The sequence below is a fragment of the Callithrix jacchus genome, chromosome 13 (assembly GCF_049354715.1).
Source record: "Callithrix jacchus isolate 240 chromosome 13, calJac240_pri, whole genome shotgun sequence".
Taxonomy (NCBI): Eukaryota; Metazoa; Chordata; class Mammalia; order Primates; family Cebidae; genus Callithrix; species Callithrix jacchus.
In genome coordinates this window covers 106,142,954-106,163,324 of record NC_133514.1, presented here as the reverse complement: position 1 = coordinate 106,163,324, position 20,371 = coordinate 106,142,954, and the positions used below count along the sequence as shown (strand labels likewise).

At 43.6% G+C, this 20,371-nt stretch overlaps 1 protein-coding gene and 1 non-coding gene across 2 annotated transcripts in view; both read left to right on the top strand.

Annotated features, from left to right (window-relative positions):
* Positions 1–20,371, top strand: part of BCL2 (BCL2 apoptosis regulator) — a 204,020-nt gene that overhangs the window by 131,494 nt on the left and 52,155 nt on the right. The window lies entirely within an intron of this gene.
* On the top strand, positions 2,256–2,361 carry LOC118147094 (small nucleolar RNA U13). Its single transcript, XR_004733258.1, has one exon. It is a non-coding gene; the product is annotated as a small nucleolar RNA U13 (small nucleolar RNA).

Genomic DNA, 20,371 nt, shown 5'->3' with positions numbered 1-20,371 from the left:
TCATGGTTAGAGGGAAAGTCAATTGCACAGTGGAATTAAGAAATCTGAGAAATATAGGAAATCCAAGCTGAGAAAAACTCATTAACTATGATGCGTCCAGTTGCAGGAAACTTCAGGTCCTTCTCTGCGCCCAGCCTTCCTGGAAGGATTTTATTAAAACAGTTTTTTTAATTTTTATCTCATTATTTTTAATTGACAAATAAAAATTATATATAGAGGCTTTTGTATTTTATCCCATATGATAAAGGGCTGAACAGTTGTTTCTTGCTGCCAGAGTTAAGTGAGAATATTAACAGCATGCAGTGTTCAGCTCTGGTTAATTTTCAATAGGCTCATTTGCCTTTGATCTTTTTATTTCAGAGCCAAAAAAAGACCATATATAGAGAGAAATGATCACATTATAGCTCCTCCTTCCATATGAGAAGCTCAATCTCTACTGGTTTCTCTCCATCGAGAAGAAGGTTTTAGTAACCAAGTGACTAAGTTACCTGGCTAAACTTCCCCTCCTTCTTCATCAATACCTAATTAGTATTGATGCTTTTCTTGGCAAAATCTCATTTCAGAGCCAACACAAATGAACTTTTTCCATAAATGAACCTTCGAAAGTGTGTATTTGAGATATTTTTAAGCCTAAGAAAATAGTTTTTAAGCAAGTTATACATTGATTTCCTCTTACTCTGAAATATTTCTCAAGTGATTTTTCCTGAAAGATTCTTTGTGGTTCATTGAACACAAACAACAAACCATGTACCAGGTCTGGTAGAGGTTACAGGTGTAGGTAACTTGGCGTTTGTTCCCAAAGAGCTTAGGTCTCCAAGAGGAAATAAGACACTTCGACAAATAGCCATAAGGCGAAATAGAGAATTGTCCAGTGCTGTAAATTAACTGCTGATTCCTCTGTACCTAAAAGCTGGTTAAATTATAGTTTTATTGAATGCTAACAAACTTTTATTCCCCTCCTGCATGGAATGTTGAAAACCTTTTATTTTCTCTGGGCTATAATTATGGTGACCACATTTTCCATAGCAAAAATTAAGACACATCGTCTGACAAAGGATTCTTGTGCCACTTCTAGGTGTGAGACCACCCATACTTAGATTTTTTTAAAAGCAGGCTTTTTTAGGCAGGCCCTATAAAAATAGAGGTTTGTTAAATAGGTGTGTTTTTAGACTTTTCATTAAAAGCCTACAATACAAACAATATTTTATTTTGTATCTGAATCAACATGTTATACCCTAAAGCACTATTTTACAGCCTAAGGGTATATGTTAGTCTATTCATGAAAACATACTGCTGCATAGAGTAATAATACCTGCCATTATCTAGATGTAATAAAAAGGTCCCAAGTGGTCCTCTCCAGGTCTTTAATTTTCCTTTTGAAGATAAAGCTCCTTCTTTCACTTTCAAGGTTCAAGGTTTTTGAAGCTTGCAAGTGGTTGCCATTGAGGTGTGCCAGATGTGAGCAATTGTGAGCACAGCACTTTGAAAGAAGGTGAAGGAGTGACTTTTTCTTCCTTATTGTCTCCCACGACTCTCATCTGTGGTTTCTACACAGGTAGCTTTTTCAAGACAGCCAAGCATGGGAAGGGAAACCAGCCAGGGCTGCTGCAGTCCAGGCATGGGACCTCTGAAGTGAGGAGGTAGAGGCAAAAGAGGCCAGGATCCGTAACTTCCAGATGATGAAATCAAGGCCTGCTGGACCAAGATTCAATGACTTTCTCAAAGCCACAGAGCTTGTTGGTGACACAGTTAGCTCTAATCCCCAGCTCTCTGAGCCAGGGAGATTTCTGTTCCCACTGTGATGTTTCCTTGATGTTCTGGGTCTCTCTGGTTGATTTCCATCCACTCCGATGTTGGGTGCCCCCCCTACATGTGACTACATAATTCTGGAGTTGTAATTCTAAAATGATATGTCACTGCACTATCATGGAAAAATAAGCTGGAAGACCTGGAGAGGTGATGCCTGCCACTGATGGCTCCTCTGTAGAGGTGATCTTGCAGGTTACCAGGACTTCCACAGGCCGGCTCTCAGATGGAGCTAAGTTCAAGGCAAGCCTTATATACCATGGTTCCTGCTCTCCTTGGTGTCACTGACCTGCTGCTGATCCAGGAGCCCTTGGGATCAGACTTTTCCCATTGATGCTTTGTTTACAGTTAAAATATTACAGTATTTAGTGTGACCACTGCTCTATTTATTATATGGTTTTGCTACTTAACTATTTTGGAACATGGCTGCACTTATAAGTTATCTGCTGATTTTTTGGGGGTTCATAAGCATAATGATTGGGTATTCACAGTCATACATGAGATGTGCCAACCTCAACCTCTATGCTATAACATATATATAGTAATCATTATAGCATAATCTGCTTTCATAACAGCCAGCTTCCTTGTTACATCAGCACTTTACCTGCCTCATGTGCGGTGGCTCACGCCTGTAATCCCAGCACTGTGGGAGGCCAAGGCGGGCGGATCACTTGAGGTCAGGAATTCAAGACCAGCCTGGCCAACATGGCAAAATCCCATCTCTACTGAAAATACAAAAATTAGCCAAGTGTGGTAGCATATGCCTGTAATTCCAGCTACTAGGGAGGCTGAGGCATGAGAATTGCTTGAACCCGGTGAGGGTAGAGGTTGCTGTGAGCTGAGATCACACCACTGCCCTCCAGTCTGGGTGACAGAGCGAGACTCCATCTCAAAAAAAAAAGAAAGAAAATTATAAAATGTATGTATCTCTTTCATTAAAAACATATCCAATAATTCCACCAAGATATTTGACTGACCTTCACATTAAACCTCATTCCACTGTAACCTCCCATTCATTCATTTCACTCAATGGCTATTTATTGAGCAACTACCATTTGGCAGACACTTTTCTGTTTCAGCGTCAAACAAATAGATAAAAATTCCAGCCTGTTTTTTGGTTTATATGGGATTGGATGCTGCTAATAACTGTATCAAAAAATAAAAACTATTAGCTTGCCAAAAATTTGGATTAACATGGGAGCAGAGAACTAAAGGAAAAGGGAACTCAACATTTATTGAATGTCAGTCTCTGTCATGTGCTGCGTTGTGTGGTTTATCTCAGTTAATCATCACAGCTGCCCTGTGAAAGATGAATGGGATTATTTTTATTTTCTACAGATGAAGAATCAAGATTTAGGGATATAGTATATCTTGCTTAAGGTCATACTAGTAAGGGAGTAAATTAACATCCATCTTTTCAATACCCTGCTAGATGTGATGATATCATTTTAGAAAAATACATTTGATATGGGAACCATATATGGTTCCCATATATGGTTGATATATGGACCATCATACTGAAACGTCAGGGCACATTTTTGCCCACTAATAATATATATCAAGGAATGTCATTCACAGATGAATGGAAAAGAGAAATTTGTGTATGTGTATGTGTACACATACACACACACACACACGTTACTCCACCTGAAAAGTATTTTCATATGCAATAACATGGATAATTCTTGAGGACATCATGCTCAGTGAAATAAATCAGTCACAGAGGGACAATGATTCCACTTACATGGGTATCTACAGTAGACAAATTCACAGAAGCGGAGAACACAATGGTAGTTACCAGGGACTAGGGGAAGAAAGAAATGGGAAGTTGCTTTTCAACAGTAATAAAGAATAAGCCAATCTCATTTAAGTGTCCATAACACACACACACACACACACACACACACACATAAATGTCACTTTAATGAAGTCGCTTAAAACATCATTTGAGTTGTAGTTAAGTTTTTGTTCCCCTGATCGTTTATGTAGCTTTATCTATATTTCTGAATAGAGTAATCACTCCAGTTTCGTAAACAAGCATCTTCCATGGAATACCTTACCCCAGATTAGCTATTTGATGACCACAGTAACATGTGCTTCTCAGATAACACATGACCTCTCATTTGGCTCAGAACTTAGTGGTTAACTTTGCTAAAAATAGGTCTTTAATGGTTGAGTGTGACATTTCATCACCGGGTGTTATCTGGGAGTTTTTCTCTTCATACATGAAACAAGTATGGCTGTAGAATTGATTACCCTTGTTTCCTTGATGAAATACGTTCAACATTTCAAAGATATTGAAAATGTTTGTGGCCAAAGTTAGTTACACAGAAGTATGAGATCTGTCAGCATCTGGGGACAAAACCCTCTGTGTATTGAAAACATAAAAGTAGGCAGGGCAGCATTTCTAGAGAGGAGTGAGAAGCTGGATTAAGTCTGGATGCTGGGGCAGGGGTGGGGGAGGAGGTCTTGCTGATGTAGGTCTTGACCAGGTTGGTGCTGATGCAATGGCAGGTGCTGCAGCTGTGATATCCCCTGGTGATGTCATTCCAAGGAGCCAGCTGCCATCAGTGCTTTCCAGACCCTGGCTTTTTGGGGGAGGGGCACCAAAAGATACAGGAGTAGATGTGCACCCCAGGAGATCTTCTGCCATCTTGTTGGCCATCTCTCCAGTTTGGGGTCTTGGCAGAAGAATTGCGTGAGCCATGCTTTTTAGCTTGTCTTATCACCCCAAGTACTTCCCGTCATCCTAGAATAATAGCCAGGCTCTTGATCTGACTTCCAGAATCTGACACTGGCTTCACGCTGATTCTCCAGCCTCAGCTCTCACCAGCTGCACACTCTCCCATTGCTCGGGGGCCACTCAAACTGACTTTCTGATCCCCCAAACACATCAGGGTGCTCCCTCTTTGGGGTCTTCCACTATTTGTGACTTCTGCCTGCATTGTACTGCCCCTAACTTTCCCACTGTTGGCTCCTTCTTGCCTTTCAAATCTCAAACGTCACTTCCTTAGGCTTCCTGGAACACCCAGTCATTCCCTCTCCTATCGTTCCATTTTAATTCTCTGAATATTTTTATACAGTCAACGCTGTGCTTGTTTATTCTTTCAGATCCATGAAAGCAGGGACCATGACTGCCGTAGTTCCGACAAGGCTCCCAAGCCCTAGGCAAGCACCCTGCACATGGTAGTTCAATGAGTGGTTGTCAGATGAAGGAAGGAGGCACTCAGGCTCTAGGTGATTTAAATGTAACAAACGTATTTGTAGGTTATGTTTTAATAATGCAAAAGAAATGAAGACCAGGTCCATTTTCTTTTTTAATTTCATATATCAGCCTCAACATTTAGCTATTTCTTATTGGTCAGAGATTAACTAATCACATACAACAGGCTGTCCTAAGGGGATTCAAATGCACTGCTCTTTTCAATGATTTGCAAATGCACCGACCTAAAACCTCGTCTCTGGCACAGATTTCAGAATCTCCACTTAACACATCAGAAACCTTTAGGGCTTATCCTGAACTCCAAGGCTGGCTTAACTTCTGCAGTAAGCAGCTGCTTATGCATGGATGCCCACATTGAGTGATTTCACCAGAAACCCACCTCAGCTACTTAAATAAACTAGGATATATTTCATACTCACAAAGTGTTTTTTCATATGAGTAGGCTAGTGACACTATTGAATACAAATGACTTGTTTTTCAATATACTGGAAACTCACAGAATTTTTTCTGCCTCAAAAGTGGAATTCAGTTGAAGATGAGTCTGTCCTTAGAAGACTCTTATTGCAATAACAATAAAATAAATACTACAATAACATTAAATACTATAATAAAATAAATGCTACAATTTTATTTTATAGTAAAAATAAGTAAAATAAAGACTTTTCAAGAAGCAATAGATGCTGGTGAGGCTATGGAGAAATAGGAATGCTTTTACACTATTGGTGGGAGTATAAATTAGTTCAACAATTGTGGAAGACAGTATGATGATTCCTCAGAGATCTAGAACCAGAAATACCATTTGACCCAGCAATCCCATTACTGGGTATATACCCAAAGGAATATAAGTCATGCACGTGTATGTTTATTGCAGTACTATTCACAATAGCAAAGACATGGAACTAACACAAATGCCCATCAATGATAGACTGGATAAAGAAAATGTGGTACATGTATACCATGGAATACTATGCAGCCATGAAAAGGAACAAGATCACGTCCTTTGCAGGGAGATAGGTGAAGCTGGAAACCATCATCCTCAACAAACTAACACGGGGACAGAAAAACCAAACACTGCATGTTCTCACTCATAAGTGGGACCTGAACAATGAAACACATGGACACGGGGAGGGGAACAACACACTGGGGCCTGCTGGGGGTGGGCAAGGGGAGGTGGAGCATTAGGACAATAATTAAAGCATGCAGGGCTTAACACCTAGGTGATGGGTTGATAGGTGCAGCAAACCACCACGACACACGTTGACCTGTGTAATAAATCTGCACATTCTGCACATGTATCCCAGGGCTTAAAGTAAAATTTTTAAAAATAAATAAAATAAAATAAAGACTTCTACTTACTGGGATAGCCCCACTGTTTCTAGGGTTGAGAACCATCTCCAGTAGCTTGAACTTCAGAAGGAAAGGAGAAAGGAGAATTCCCTTGCAGGGAGCATGGGGTGGGTGGCAGTTGTGTTCCTGCCGTCTGAAAGTGAAACTTGGACTTTAAATATTGACGTATGTCTCACAATACTATTGGTGTCCACAGCTTCTGATACTTCATAGGACATCCCTTTGTACTTGGGATCTAACCTTATTAATTTAGAGAAAATATGTAGATCGAGTTTCAGAAACCTGACCTTAGAAAAGATTTTTTTAAATAAGTAATGGGCTGTCATTTGTATTGGCAGGTCACACAGAATGTCCTGTGGCACAGAAGGTTTTTTGTAAAGCTCTGCGTTGCAAGCCAGTTCTTTATTTGCTCTCATCTCAGGGTACTGATTGCTAATTTGGAGATGATTATTTAGGGTGGATTCAACAGTCATACATGGGATATTTTTTAGGGAGAATGATGGGAAATTATGCTTTTTTTGATCCTGGAAGTGGGGGCATCTGTTCTTTTGCTCAGTGTGACAGTGAGAGTGAAGTGAAGAAAAGGATTCTGCTGAAATCAGGGCGAGGAATATGGTAAATCCCAGTTTATCTCAAGTGCGGTAAAACCCCAGGCAGCTAGAAGAGTGAGGTATTTGGTCAGTTCAGCATTCCGTTTAATCTAGAAGTCACCAATAGGCCACTTCTCCGCGACAGATTTTTATAGAATTCAAATACAACAAAGTAGACTTGACACCCTGACTATACTAAACACATATTTATCTCTGCTAATGACTTAGAAGACACTTAAAGATCTCACCAAGCCTCAGAGTCACAAGAAGAAAATCAGTTACCTCAGAAATGGCCGTTAGCAGGGATTTCTGGCTGATAGTGGGAGTGTTTTTGCTGATTGAAAGAAGCACTTCACTGGGTGCAGTGGGTGGGGGTTGGGACACCAGTTCTTGTTTTTCCAGGTATAATTCAGCAATCTGGGTGGCTTCCTTAGAAACACATAGACCATAAAATGAGATAATGTATGAAAAGCCCCTAGTGCTGAGCCTAACACAGAAAAACACTCAGTACGTGCGAGATGACGTGACCACGTTTATCTGTGAATTGGTTTGGTTTACTTTTGCTTTTTTCTTTTAGGGGTGTGGGAGCTCTTCCTAAGGACAGCTAAGGGTCCCTCAACTAGAGAAACGTGATATACCTAACGTAGGACAAGCAGGAACGTTTTGACCTCCAGCGTTGTTTATGTTTTTAAACTAAGCAACCACAGAGGATAACTAAAGGAACTATCATGAATTATGGCTGAATTCTGAACGGTGACCCTTTCAATCAGTTACTAGGCTGACTGGATTGTACCTTCTCCTCTGGGGCAAGCCTAGAAAGAGAGAGTTAGGAGAAACAAGTGTAAAACAGCCTAGATTGTTTTTCTTTTTCTTTTTTTTATATATGCTGTTAATGAGAGGGTAAGTTTTTGTAGAGTTCTTGGAGAGCACTTTGACCTTAATTTTGAAAATGCTGAGTTTACATAGCCTTTGACTGGGTGATTTCACTTCTACAAGTCTTTTCTATATATGTGTAAGGACATCTGTTAAAGCATTACGTATTTTAATTTTGCAGCAGAAAGAAACTTGGGGGAAAAAAGAAATGTCTATGTAGCGGACTGGCTAAATTGGTAAACAGATATTATGAAATAAAATGCTACTTTTAAGAAAGGTGATGGACATGTATGAACTCACATGTCAAAATGTCTGTAATCTATTGTAGAGGGAAAAAGTGGAAGTCTTTATGGATAATATGATTTTATTGATGAGAAAAATATTAGATATACATACAAATCCATGTGTCTTTATAGCATTTTCTGGAAGGATATATAATATACTATTCAGCTAATATATAATTTAAGGATTATGAGTATTATAAATTGAAATGAATAATTATTACAGATTAATACACATTAAGATTTGTTGATATATACATAAAATTTATGATAAAATGAATATAAATTATTTAAAAATTTGCTTTCTTACATTTCTTAAATATCTTCTAGTTTACGTTCTACTTGGCTTATTCCAACTTTTATCTCTGTATCATTAAACTCCAGTTCAGTTTAAGGTCATTCATAATTTCCAAACTGGTGGTTTTACTGTTTCTTAGGTAGTGTTGAAGATCATGGTGATAGCACTGGTCATCCGTTTGAACCCCTATGATGTACTAACACATGTATTTATATTTCCTCTAAACCTCACAAAACTGTGAAAGATGATGAGGAAGCAGACGATCTGCCATCTTAAGGCACTTGCTAAAGTCATGCAGCCAGCAAGTAAGTTTCAGAGCTAGCACTGAAACTCAGGTCTAACTGCAAAGACCGTACTGTTTCCACATGTCATTCTGCCTTAGACACGGTGCTGGTGAATTCGTTTTTCAGAAAGTCTCTTTGTGGGTAGGACAGATAGTTGTTTAAAAAGAGACAGAAAGCGTGCTTCGGGTGGTTATGGCTGGGTAGCATTTTCCACTCCCCATTGTTACTAATTATTCTGTGTCTCCCATTTGTCTTAACTTTGATTGTATACTTAAAAAGTTTATGGAAACTTCCCAAGCCCATTTGATTCTGCTGATATTTCCATGGTCGGAACGCCAACCCTATGGCGGGCGCCAAGTAGAGCAGGCCATCTGAAGACTGCTCCAACTTTCAGGACTGGGCCTGGCTCAGATGTGAATGCCATACCACTATTTATTTTCATGAGATAAAGAGCAAAGAAAAATAAAAAAGCAAAATCTGCATTTGAAAACATTCAAGTAACGTAATCCATATTAGTCAAACTAATTGTAAGGCTGGCCTGGTTTCGATTTTAGAGATTTCTGCAGCTCCAGAGTACCCTCAGGGTGGCCTTGTAGAAGTCTCAACAACAATAATAGGAAGATTCTTCCAAGCCTCTGTCTCCCTTTCTTGGTTTTCTGACACGGCTCACCTGTTCTTTATTCAGCTATTTACTGGGACATGGTCTTTATCTGAAGTTTTTCGTGTTATTTTTCAACCCATTAGGATAAGTGGGGTGGGTGTAGGGGGCTGTGCCCACAAAACAGACATCCAACCCAGTTTTAAGAAAGACTTTTTAGAGGAAACGATAGCTATGTGGAGTCCTGAAAGAGAAATCTTAGAGGTAGAGGTGCCCACTTACCTAGATAGAGCATGTGCAGAAGGCAGAGATGAAAGAGCACACAGTACATCTACACAACGGTGAGTCCCCAAGCATCTGACCTCTCTGAATGAGGATATTGACTACAGGTCAGTTAGGTGACCTTGCTAAAGGCTCATCATATCAGGATCCCCAGGGTACAGAAACACTCCCAGAATAAATGGCTCTGTTACTAAACATTCCCCCTGTAACACCATTGTTGAAATGGTGGGTATTTGGGTATCTGTGACTCTTAAATCTCTCTCATATCTGGCCATACCTGTGTCAGCCTCCTAAAGTCACGCTGGCAGATGACACACCAGGGCAAGATGAAAACTGTAGGTACTCACGTAGAATGAAATGATAACTTCCTGTTCTAAAAAGGGACTGTTGGTGTAATATCCTTTTTGCAAAAGCAGGGAATAGCTTAAGGTTGGAGTTTCTGTTTTCAATAATGAAGATGGATATTCACATGAGAAGAAGACAAAACAGAACGCCCCAGCCGTGGGCTAAGCAGTTGGCTATTTTTATTCGTCAGGACAAAAACATCAAATGACAGTTCTTTCTTTGTTTCTCTTTATGCATTAGTACTAAAGCATGCTACTAAATCTTACGTTCTATGAACTCCTGACAGTGTATAAACGTGGGTTTCCAGTTTCTATACACCACGGTCAGAGATTTCCGTATGTCCTCCAGCTAGTCAAGAAAACCTTTGCTTGGAGTTCTTCTCTTTACTAACTGTTGCATCATCCAAATGCATTTTCTGCCTGTGAAAACTGAAAAGGTGAAGACCAAATTTGGAAATTCACGTGTGCCAATGCAGATACCACCATGAACAAAAGAAAAATATATGTATTGGACTTTGGAAAGTAAAATCACAGATCTATTCTGGATCAAGGTCAGCCATAAATGGAATTGTAAAGAAAGGCCAGAAAATAGTGTATGGTTCATACTTAAGAAGAAGAATGGTGGCATCATATACAAAAGGAACTGAGCCAACAGATGAACAGAATGCTATGGTTTTTATTGTTGGCAAAAACTTCCACTAATTATAAATTAAAGGCAGCCAGTAATACCCATAGATTAAAAAGCTAGTTGAAAACTGAGATTCCTGTAGTAAATATTAAGCATTGTGTGATACATTAGTCACATGTGTATAATAAGGACAATAAATCCACGTAAGTACAGCAATGATGAAATGTGTATAAAGCAGTTTGAACTCCACAGAAGTAAGCAAAGTATAAATAGAGAGCATGCTCAGGCGCAGAGAAAAGCAAGTGCTATTTTAGCGCTTGGGTTAGTGATAATTTATTGTTCAGGCTCTCCAGTTGAGTCAATGTTTATATGGTGCTGTATATTAACTGAAACCAAAATAGTCTGTGCACATCACTGTCTTGAATAGATTACTGAGTGATCAGCAGACACCGTATCAAACAACCACTCCCCTGCGAACGAGGGATTTATAATATTTAAAATATTCATCCTCAAGCTCCAAGCTGTTTTGACAATTTTGTCTGTTAATAAATATTCTTCAGAGAGAGGCAATCTGGGCATATGTAATGGAAAAAGACTGTAAAGTGGCTTACACTCCAAACTCAGGACCTGGATTGCCTGGGTTCAAGTCCTGGTTCTGTTACTTATTAGCTGGGTTGATTTTGGGCAAGTTACTTAACCTTTCTGTGCCTTAGTTTCCTCATTAGTAAAGTGGGGTTAAGGAGAGTACCTACCCGTAGGGTTGTGAGGCAGAAAGAATTAATGCAAATGAAAGAGTTAGAAGAATGCCTGCCACAGAGTGAGGGTTAATTAACTACCTAAACTCTGCCACAGACCAGCAGAATGACTTCAGACAAGTTACTTAACCTTGACCTTTGGTTTCTTCTTTTAAGATGCAAAGGATAACAAACATCTCACAGTGTGACTGTGAGAATCAAATGAGATACCGTGTGGAAAGCAACCAGCCCTGGAGGAAGCACTGAAGATTTTCTTCTTTGTGGCTCTTCTCATCCTTTCCCTTGCAGGGATACTTTTCAGGACTTTTTTTTTTAGCATCTCTGAGCGTCAAACACTTCACTCCGAGCCCACTCACCCAGCCTTGCCCATACCTTGTGAAATCACAAACAGTCAGACATCGGAACCCAGTGATTTGACTTGAAGACGTGTCCTTTCATCACGACACTGCTTTCCCATAGAAATACTTCCTTCAGAAAGCCTTTCAGATTAACCCATTTCTGGCCTACTCACGTCTTGATTGGTGTAGGCTATATTTTCATTTGTGATGCTGAATATGTTTGACCATTTCATGTATATGTTATGTCTCCCCAGCCAAAGCAGCTCTCATAACTCCCCCTGGTTAGCCTTTCTTGCCTGGCTTTTGGTCTGATTAGATTAGAGTTGCGCAGGGCCAGAGGATTCAGCAGGCGATGATCAGCTGTGAAACTGGCAGTGTCACTAAGGAGTGCAACCAAGATGGTCAGTGCTTCTGGGACAACATTGATCATGCTCAGACATCCAGACTCTGAAAAACTCGGGTGGTTTCTGGGTCTAGAGTCTACATTCAAGAAGAAGGGTAGAAACTCAAGAAGTGGCTGTGGAAGACTTTCAGCAACCTACTGGAGGTGTCACCAGGGAAGACTAGAGTATGATCCTCAAGGTGCCTTCAAGGATGGCATTACTTGCTGAATTCAACCGTTTGGAGACTTCAACAGTTTGCAGAAGTCTTCGAATATTTCAGGAAGCCTCTGCTTCCATTCTGCTCTCCCCTGATGGGCTACAGTCTGTCTTATAGCAGGAATCCTTTTGCAGTGAGTTGCGCTTATCTTCAGGCAAATGCCCCAGGTAGGGACATGAGGTTTTATTTACGGTCTGCAAAATTTCCTTAAAGAGAATGCTGCAAAGCAGAGCTCTGTGGACTTCCTCCTGGCGTGCCTGGAGACCCTCACACGCCAGAGGGTCTGACTGCCTCTCTTAGGGACTGACTGCCATTAAAAGCCAACTGTCCAGGTGTTCAAACAAGAATGCCAGTGTACTCATCTGTAATGAGAACGTTTTGGACGGATATTCATGCTTGCCTGGCCAGCCCATGCTCTCTGCAGGCACGTTTTCCTAGGAAGCCAGATGTGCTACAGAAGCAGCTTGGTGAGCACAGAATCCAAACACAGGGAGTTAGAAGAGTGGGTTGGTGTCAAGCTGAGGCCACACACGCATTCGCAAGGTCTCCTCAGGTAGCGGTCAAGGCTCCCTTTCCGTGGCCGAGGCCAGCATTGGCCTCTCAACCAGCAGCCGATGACTAGCTGCTCTGATTAGCATCTCTGTCTCCTGCATGTACTCAGTTGAGTTGTAATCACACGTTTCAGGATTGGAACCATCCTGCTTCTTTGCGGGGCCTTTGTCTCTTCTGCTCTGTCATGCATCTGTGCCGCTGTAGTCCTAGGGATGGGAAGTTTGAGAGCAGAGCCCCATCCAGGCTCCTTCCACAGCGCAATGGAGGAGTGCCACCTTGGGTTACGCTCAGAGAAGGGCGGTGGGAGAGGACTGCGGTTACTCTTGCTAACGTACATTATACTGTTTAATGTACACAAGAGACAGGAAAAAGAAAAGAGCAAAAGAATTCTCTCCAGGCAAATGTTTACTATGGAAACTGCATGATTACAGATGTCCATAGACAGTTCTCAGACACACGGGTTCAAGCCCCCCACCCCGCCCCTGTGCAGAAGGCGATGGTGTGAGTTTCCTTTCTTCTGAACTCCTGCCACACATGGAAGGATTCCATCGCCACCCCTTGTCTTCAGTCGCCTTTTTCAGAATTGGTTTACTTCTTGTTGTCTTTAAATTTTCTCTCGTCTAGAGGCTGCTTTGGCTCTCTGAGGTACCCATGGGCACAGCTGAGCTGATGGCCAAGCGTGGGGGCCTCATCTGCAGCTGTCTCTCCTGAGGAACAGCTGTCCCATGCCCAGGGAGAGAGCAAGGCCTGTGTCCCAAACAGCTCTGTGCCCCACCTCATCCTCTTCACCATAATAGAAGCCTCCTGTGATGTGAGCCTCAGCACCAACTCCTGGGGCGGGGGGCATCTTCCTCATCTGGGGCAGTGGAGGAGCAGACACCTGCCCTCTTCCTTCTCTCCCTCGCTGCTGGCTCACAGCCAAGGGGGAGGTGTCCAGAGGGGTCATTTCCTGCCCCCTCTGGTGGCTTGGGCTCCAGGAACTGTTGTTACCCTTCTGCATGCTCATCTCTGGCTTGATCTTACTCTCAGTGGAAGGTTTTGTTTTTGTTTTCCTTCCCCAGCACTTCCTTGTCCAGAGCAAGGGGTGGGTCTGAGCCCCACCATCAGTGTGACATGCATTTGTTCATTTGTGCATTGACAGAGATTCATCAGTGACCTATGCATACCCAGCTCAGTGCTGAGTGCTCCAGGCAGTACCGTGACTTCAACTGTTTGCAGAAACCTTCAAATATTTCAGGAAGCCTCTGCTTCCATCCTGCTCTCCCCTGATGGGTTACAGTCTGTTTTACAGCAGGAATCCTTTTGCAATGAGTTGCTCTTATCTTCAGGCAAATACCCCAGGTAGGGACATGAGGTTTTATTTACCATCTGCAAAATTTCCTTAAAGAGAATGCTGCAGAGCAGAGCTCTATGCAAAATGTTTTGTCCTACATGTGGTACGCATGTTTGTGTGTAATAAAACTGCAGAGTTGATTTGCGGAATGGGCCAATGAAGCCTGTTTTATGGTCTAATTTATGGCAGGAGAATGGAGTTAGCACAGCCACCCCTTGTTTCTGGCTGTTTACTATGCAGGGTGGCTGGAGTAGCTGCTCTCTCTTCTTCCTGTTACCCACCCCATGGACATCCCCTGGTCTCAAGGGAGCAGCATGTGATGTTCCACAGTCCCTCCTCTGCAGAGGCAAGCCGAGGATGCACTGTGTCCATCAGGTGTTAGGAGCCTCGCTCCACATGCTCAGCTGGCGGTAGCTCTGTGTTTGCTCAGCACACATGTGGCTGGACTGGCACTGGGGCCACCTGGTGCTTCTTCATGGGGCTCTATTTCAAACCATGGGCTGCTGGTCAGACCCTCTTAAGCCTGAGCGTGTCCAGGTGAATCTCCTGATTCTGCAGGCTGTGGCTGACAGGCCTAGATAGGGAATTGCTTCAACCTTGGCTGTGCACTAGAACCGCCTGGAGTATTTAAAAATCCTGGTGTCCCAGTCACACCTGAAACCAATTCTGCCATACTCCCTAGGGGTGAGATCCAGCGCTCTCCAAGTGATTTCACCGAACTGGCAAGACCGGGAAAGGAGAAGGGAGGAAGGAGGAAGCCAGAGCAAGATAAGGGGAGAAGAATGGAACTGGGGAGAAGGAAGAAATGAAGGGCTGGCCAGAGGTGGTGAAGTGAGGCAGTGCCCCCAGCAGGTGCCTGGAGATCCCCAGCAAAAGGATGATGTGTCTGCCCCATCCCTGGCCCTGGACTTGGACGTGAGGAACCCAGAGAGCATCAGAAGAGGAGGCAGGGCTCCTTCTGTGGAGTCTGAATGTGGCTGCACTTTCCATCACGAACTGCTTCCTAGCTGTGGATTTCCAGATTCAGAGTTCACTGGAACATCTCTGAGCTTCTGTGTCTTCATTCGCAAAACTGGGATGTCAAATGCTGCTTGCAGGTTGTCATGTGGATTTGATAGGATGATGGTGAAGTTGGGCACATGTCAGCATTCTGCAAGGGAAGCTTAATGACGATAGACCTTGGAAGAAAGGCACAACTATTTCAATAAGATGTCACCACCCCTTCCCATCGCTGAGTTCTCTCCGCTGTGCTGAAAGGCAGTGGTTCTGAAATGTTGTTTTAGGTTAGCTAATAAGAAACACAGAGCACTGGGTTTACTGGTGGGCCCAGGCATCTGCATTTGCCCCCAAGCTCCCCGGGTGATTCTCACAGCCAATGCTTGGGATCCTCTCTACAGATGAGGACCTGGAAGGGCCAAATGGTGTGGTGGGATCGCAAAGCTGAAAGAGAGAGAGAGAGAGAGAGAGAGAGAGAGAGAGAGAGAGAGAGAGAGAGAGAGAGAGAGAGATTGATTGATTCTGTGCCGCTCGTGGAGCTGTACTACCTTCTAGAGCTTGTTGTGGACCTCCTAGTTTCTCTTTCTAATGATTTCAGTGACTGTCCCACCCTGACATAGAAAAGAGGGGTATGTGAGGCGTGTCGGGGCCAGCAGCCACGGGGGTAATTTTGGCTAGGTTCCACCTGTCATTTACAAGTCAAACTGAGATGAGCTCTAAAACTGGCATCCTCCAAATTAGTAACCTCCAGCCAAACAAGGAGAAAATGCTTTTTCATTTCTGGTGGCAGAGGTAAAAATGACTGGTCTCTCTTGCATGTTGCACTTGCTTGTCCCAGAAACTTTATGTCTGGGGCCTCCATCATCAGCCATGAGCGCGCATAGTGAAACAAAGCACCTTCTCCATGTTCGTATTTGTTTTTAAAGGCATGAAAAGCCCCTTGGATCACAATGGTTCAAAGGGTCTGCACACTGACACGTTTCCACTGGGCATTGTGAGAATGTTGGTCCATGGGACCCTTGGTGGATTTACTGCTTATTGTTTCTGTTGTAACTATAATAGGAAAAAGGATGTGTCTGCCCATAGGAACAGCTACCGTAGGAGCCCTGTGAGGAAGGCCCGGGAGCCGGAGGGCCAAGGGACCTTGATGATGGAGGCTTGAGAGCCCATCATTAGCAGGGGGTCTAGGAGCATTGGCTGGAGACCCCCATCCTACAATGCAGCTTCAGTGCCCCCTGCTTCTCCGAGGCAGAGTTCTCACCAATGGCAGGACTCAGCTGACTGGCAGTGAAGCATTCACGTTGCCGTGGTCAGCCTGGGAAAGTGGAAAACGCCATGGAGATTAAGCCTGGGGTGGGGCGGCAGACAGCCCCTGCCTCCCCCTTCTCTCTCCAGGGGAAGCAGTGCTGCCCAGCAGACCCTATAGAGCCAGGGAGCTGGAGCAAGCCGTTTGTTTTCCATTTCACAAAGGAGGAGAAGGGATTCCTGCTGCAGTTTTTGCTGAAGAACAAGACGTCCTAGCAACACAAAGAGCTTCTGCTTTAACAAAGGATTTTAATATCTGCCTTCCCTGCTCTTTCCCATTTGGCTAGGGAGCTGGTGTCTGATTCAGAAAAGCAACATTACTACATAGGACATCGATCTTCATATCGCTAAAACTCATTTTCCATAACCCGTCAGGGGCTAATAAAATGCCAGCTAGGAATCTGTGGCAGATTTGGAAGGGAGAAGAAGGGAGGAAAAGGAAAGGGAAGAAGGGATGATGCTGAAATGTAAGGGTTTCCTAATCAGGTGAAGCACAGTGCTTAACGGATACATTGCATAGATGGCCGTGTGCTTTTGTAACTAGGGGCTCTGAGGTCTTTCATGAATGAAGGGATGGATATAAGACATTCATCACAATACTGCAGAAGTCTCATTGAGTGAGAAAAGAGAAAGCTAAGTGAATGATCAATCAGAGAATAAGGACACTTACAACAGTAATGAAATGGAGCATCTGTTGAGCTACACTGCATTCTAAACACTGTAATACCTGGCAACTCATTTCATCTTCATGAGAGCTCTAACCAGTGAGTCAGGTACCATTATCATCCCCACCATAGGAATGAAGGTGAGATGACTTGATCAGAAACTCTTGACTTAAATCAGTGTGAGTGTCCATCCAGGGACCACTGGTAAAATTCAGGCTGGGTAAAGATCAACTCCTTTGCTGAGACATGCTCCCTCCCACAGGTGGAGTTTGGAACCTTCGCCTCCTGACCTGCCTTCCACATCCCAATATAGGGCTTTCTAGGAATCAAGCCTATGGGATTAGAACTCCTTTGGTATCTCCATCTTTCCTCACCTTTACAAATAGCAGCAGGAGAAACATGGGAAGGGGCTCTTGTGTATTATAGCAGGCACAGACAGTTCCAAATATTTGGGATGAGATGAAAGCCCCAGGGGCTCTGGAGGGACCCAGCATGGCCTTTTAGAGAGCTGGAATGGACAATGTGTCTGAGAATCTGGCGAAGCTGCCAGTCGGAGCAGCTTTCTTGCAGCCTGTCCTCTTTTCTGCCCATGCCTAGAAAACACCTTTTCTTTTCTCTTCCTTCCACTCCAGCAGCTTTGCTGAGCACATTCCCAGCTCACAGGAAATGTTCAGGGGTGGGTGGACCATTCATTCCCACTCTCCATTGCAGAATCTTTGTGAGTTAAGGGCGGGAAAGTAGGTAAAAACAGCCACTGGGCACCCATGCTGTGCTTCAGGAAGTCTGCTCCAAGATTCCCAAGCAGGCCCAAGAATGGAAGCAGAGAACAAGCCAGAAATATCCTTGCTGCCTTATTTCATTATTATTTTTTAGATTGCATGTTGGTGCTTTTCCATGAATTTTAATTGAGTCAAGTCCCATGACTTTTGTGATCCCCAAATCCTCCATAAACTCGCTGCAACTGACTTTTCTTTTTTGCCTTGAACCCCTTTCCCTTCCCTGCCTGGGAACCTGCCCTTTAAATTGGACATGGCTGGGATTTTAATCGCTCCTCAAAGGCGCAGTGACAATTTCACAACAAAGCAGGGAGGCTGGGGGTGGGAAGGGGAGGGAGTTTTGTTTTCTGCTCCTATTAAGAGAGCAACTGTTCTCTGTTTGTCCCCTGGGGCCCACTCTTGGCACCAGACTGGGGAGACCTCAAACTTGGTGTTGCAACATCCATCAGACCCAAGTGAGTCTGGGGCTCCTCAAAGGTGAACTGCAGCTGTTTGGATAAAATTCTAAAATCTTGTTTGGGAGATTCTCAGCCCTTGTTTTACAATCGTTCTTCCTGGCAAAGAAACCAGGAAGTTTTACTTTCCCAGGATCTCAGGCAGGTAATTGTTTTCCCAAACTGTATTTTAATCCGATGGAAATGGACATTCTTTGCTCTGAGAGCCTTCGCCCACATCCATAAACCGTTGGTATCCGACTTGCCCATGGGAGGGAGGCTCGATTACAGAGGGCCCCGCCCTCCCCTGAGACACGTTTCCATCTGTGGTTATAATTTGGGGCCATTTTCATTTCTAAACAACAGTTAGGAGCCTTTTAGTCTCTTGGCATTTCGGAGTGCTATCCTGCTCAGCGGCGGACCACGTCCAGGTGGTGGGTGATCTCCCGAGGATGGGAATTGGCAAAATCTCTTACGTGGTGTCATTTTTAAGTAAATTAGCATAAACAGTGATGCGCTGGTAGTTTCTGCCATAACCAATGTTTTCATGGACCCCAGGCTTCGACTGATTTATCATGAGGCCTCTTGCTCAAGGGACTTGGCTCCCAACAGGAACTCCAGAGGCCCTGAGTCTGGGCCCTGAGCTCACACTGGGACTGCGAGCTTAGGGAAGTGGCTGCCCCAATCCTCTCTGGAGGTGCACACCTGCACCCATGCAGGATGGCCTGGCGGGGCTCTTCTTGGGAGGAGGGGGCTGAGTTAATTCTCTACCCCTGCACTTCCTGAAGATGCAGAGTGCGCTAGGCAGAGGCAGATTCAGCCCTCCCCAGTGAATTCCATGACTGCAAACAGAGTCAGCTTGGAAGCTTCAGGTGGGGTCCTACCCCCTCTCTCGGCCCCTTCTTTTTGGGGTCCGTTTCTTAACCCATCACTAAAATTGTAAAAGCCAAAACATTTCAGGGGGAATGTCCAATTTGCCAGCATAACTTTGTTACTCATCAACAAAGACTGATCTGTCACACCTTGTGCTAGGTGCCTCAATACCGGAGAAGGAGCCCTTTTAAAATGTGAGCAAAGACTCCAGTTGTCTAAACACGCCAGGGTCAGGCAATGGGGATGCGTGTTGTGAGGATGCTGGGAGTTGGCTGAAGTTGGAAAGCTCACAGCGGGTGTTCAGAGAACCGCAAAAGGGCCTCCTGGGATATTAGCACGTGAGGAACCTGCCCCCGCATCAGAGGTCCTGGGTCAGGCCTGGATTTTTAAGTGTCCTTTGTGCTACTCCTCATTTTGTAGAGAGGCATCCATGGTAGAGGTGAATTTTGGAAAATATGCAGAGGTATGGCTGCATAGCAAGCCCTTTCCCTGTCCTCAGGAAAAGCACAGGTACCTCCTGTCAGAGGGGCCTCAGCAATCGACTAAAGACTGTTTTTTTAAATTTATTTTTTACTTTTGAAAAATGTTGGCAGGGCACGGTGACTCACGCCTACTGAAGTAAGCAAATCCCTTGAGCCCAGGAGTTCGAGACCAGCCTGATCAACATGGCAAAACCCCCTCTCTACCCAAAATAGAAAAATTACCTGGGCATGGGGTGTGCACCTGTGGTCCCAGCTGCTCAGAAGGCGGATGTGGGAGAATCACCTGAGCCCAGGAAGTCGAGGCTGCAGTGAGCTGTGATTGCACCACTGCACTCCAACCTGGATGACAGGAGTGGGACGCTGTCTCAAAAAAAAAAAAGAAGAAAAACATCAAGTTCTTTGGGAAAGGCTGGGAGGTAATAAAGAGAGGTTAATGGGTACAGATATACAGTTAGATAAAGAAAGAAGTTGTAGTGTTTGATAGCACAGTACGTTGACTGTAGTTAGCAATTTATTGTGTATTTCAAAATAGCTGGAAGAGAAGATTTTTAATGTTCCCAACAGAAAGTCATATTTTGAATATGACTCTTGGAAATAATATATGTGAAAGTCTCTAGGCAGTGCAACACATTGTTAGCTAATTTGACTACAGCATTTGGCCAGCGCCACTCCCAAGTCTAACTTACATTACGTTTCATCATATTTTTT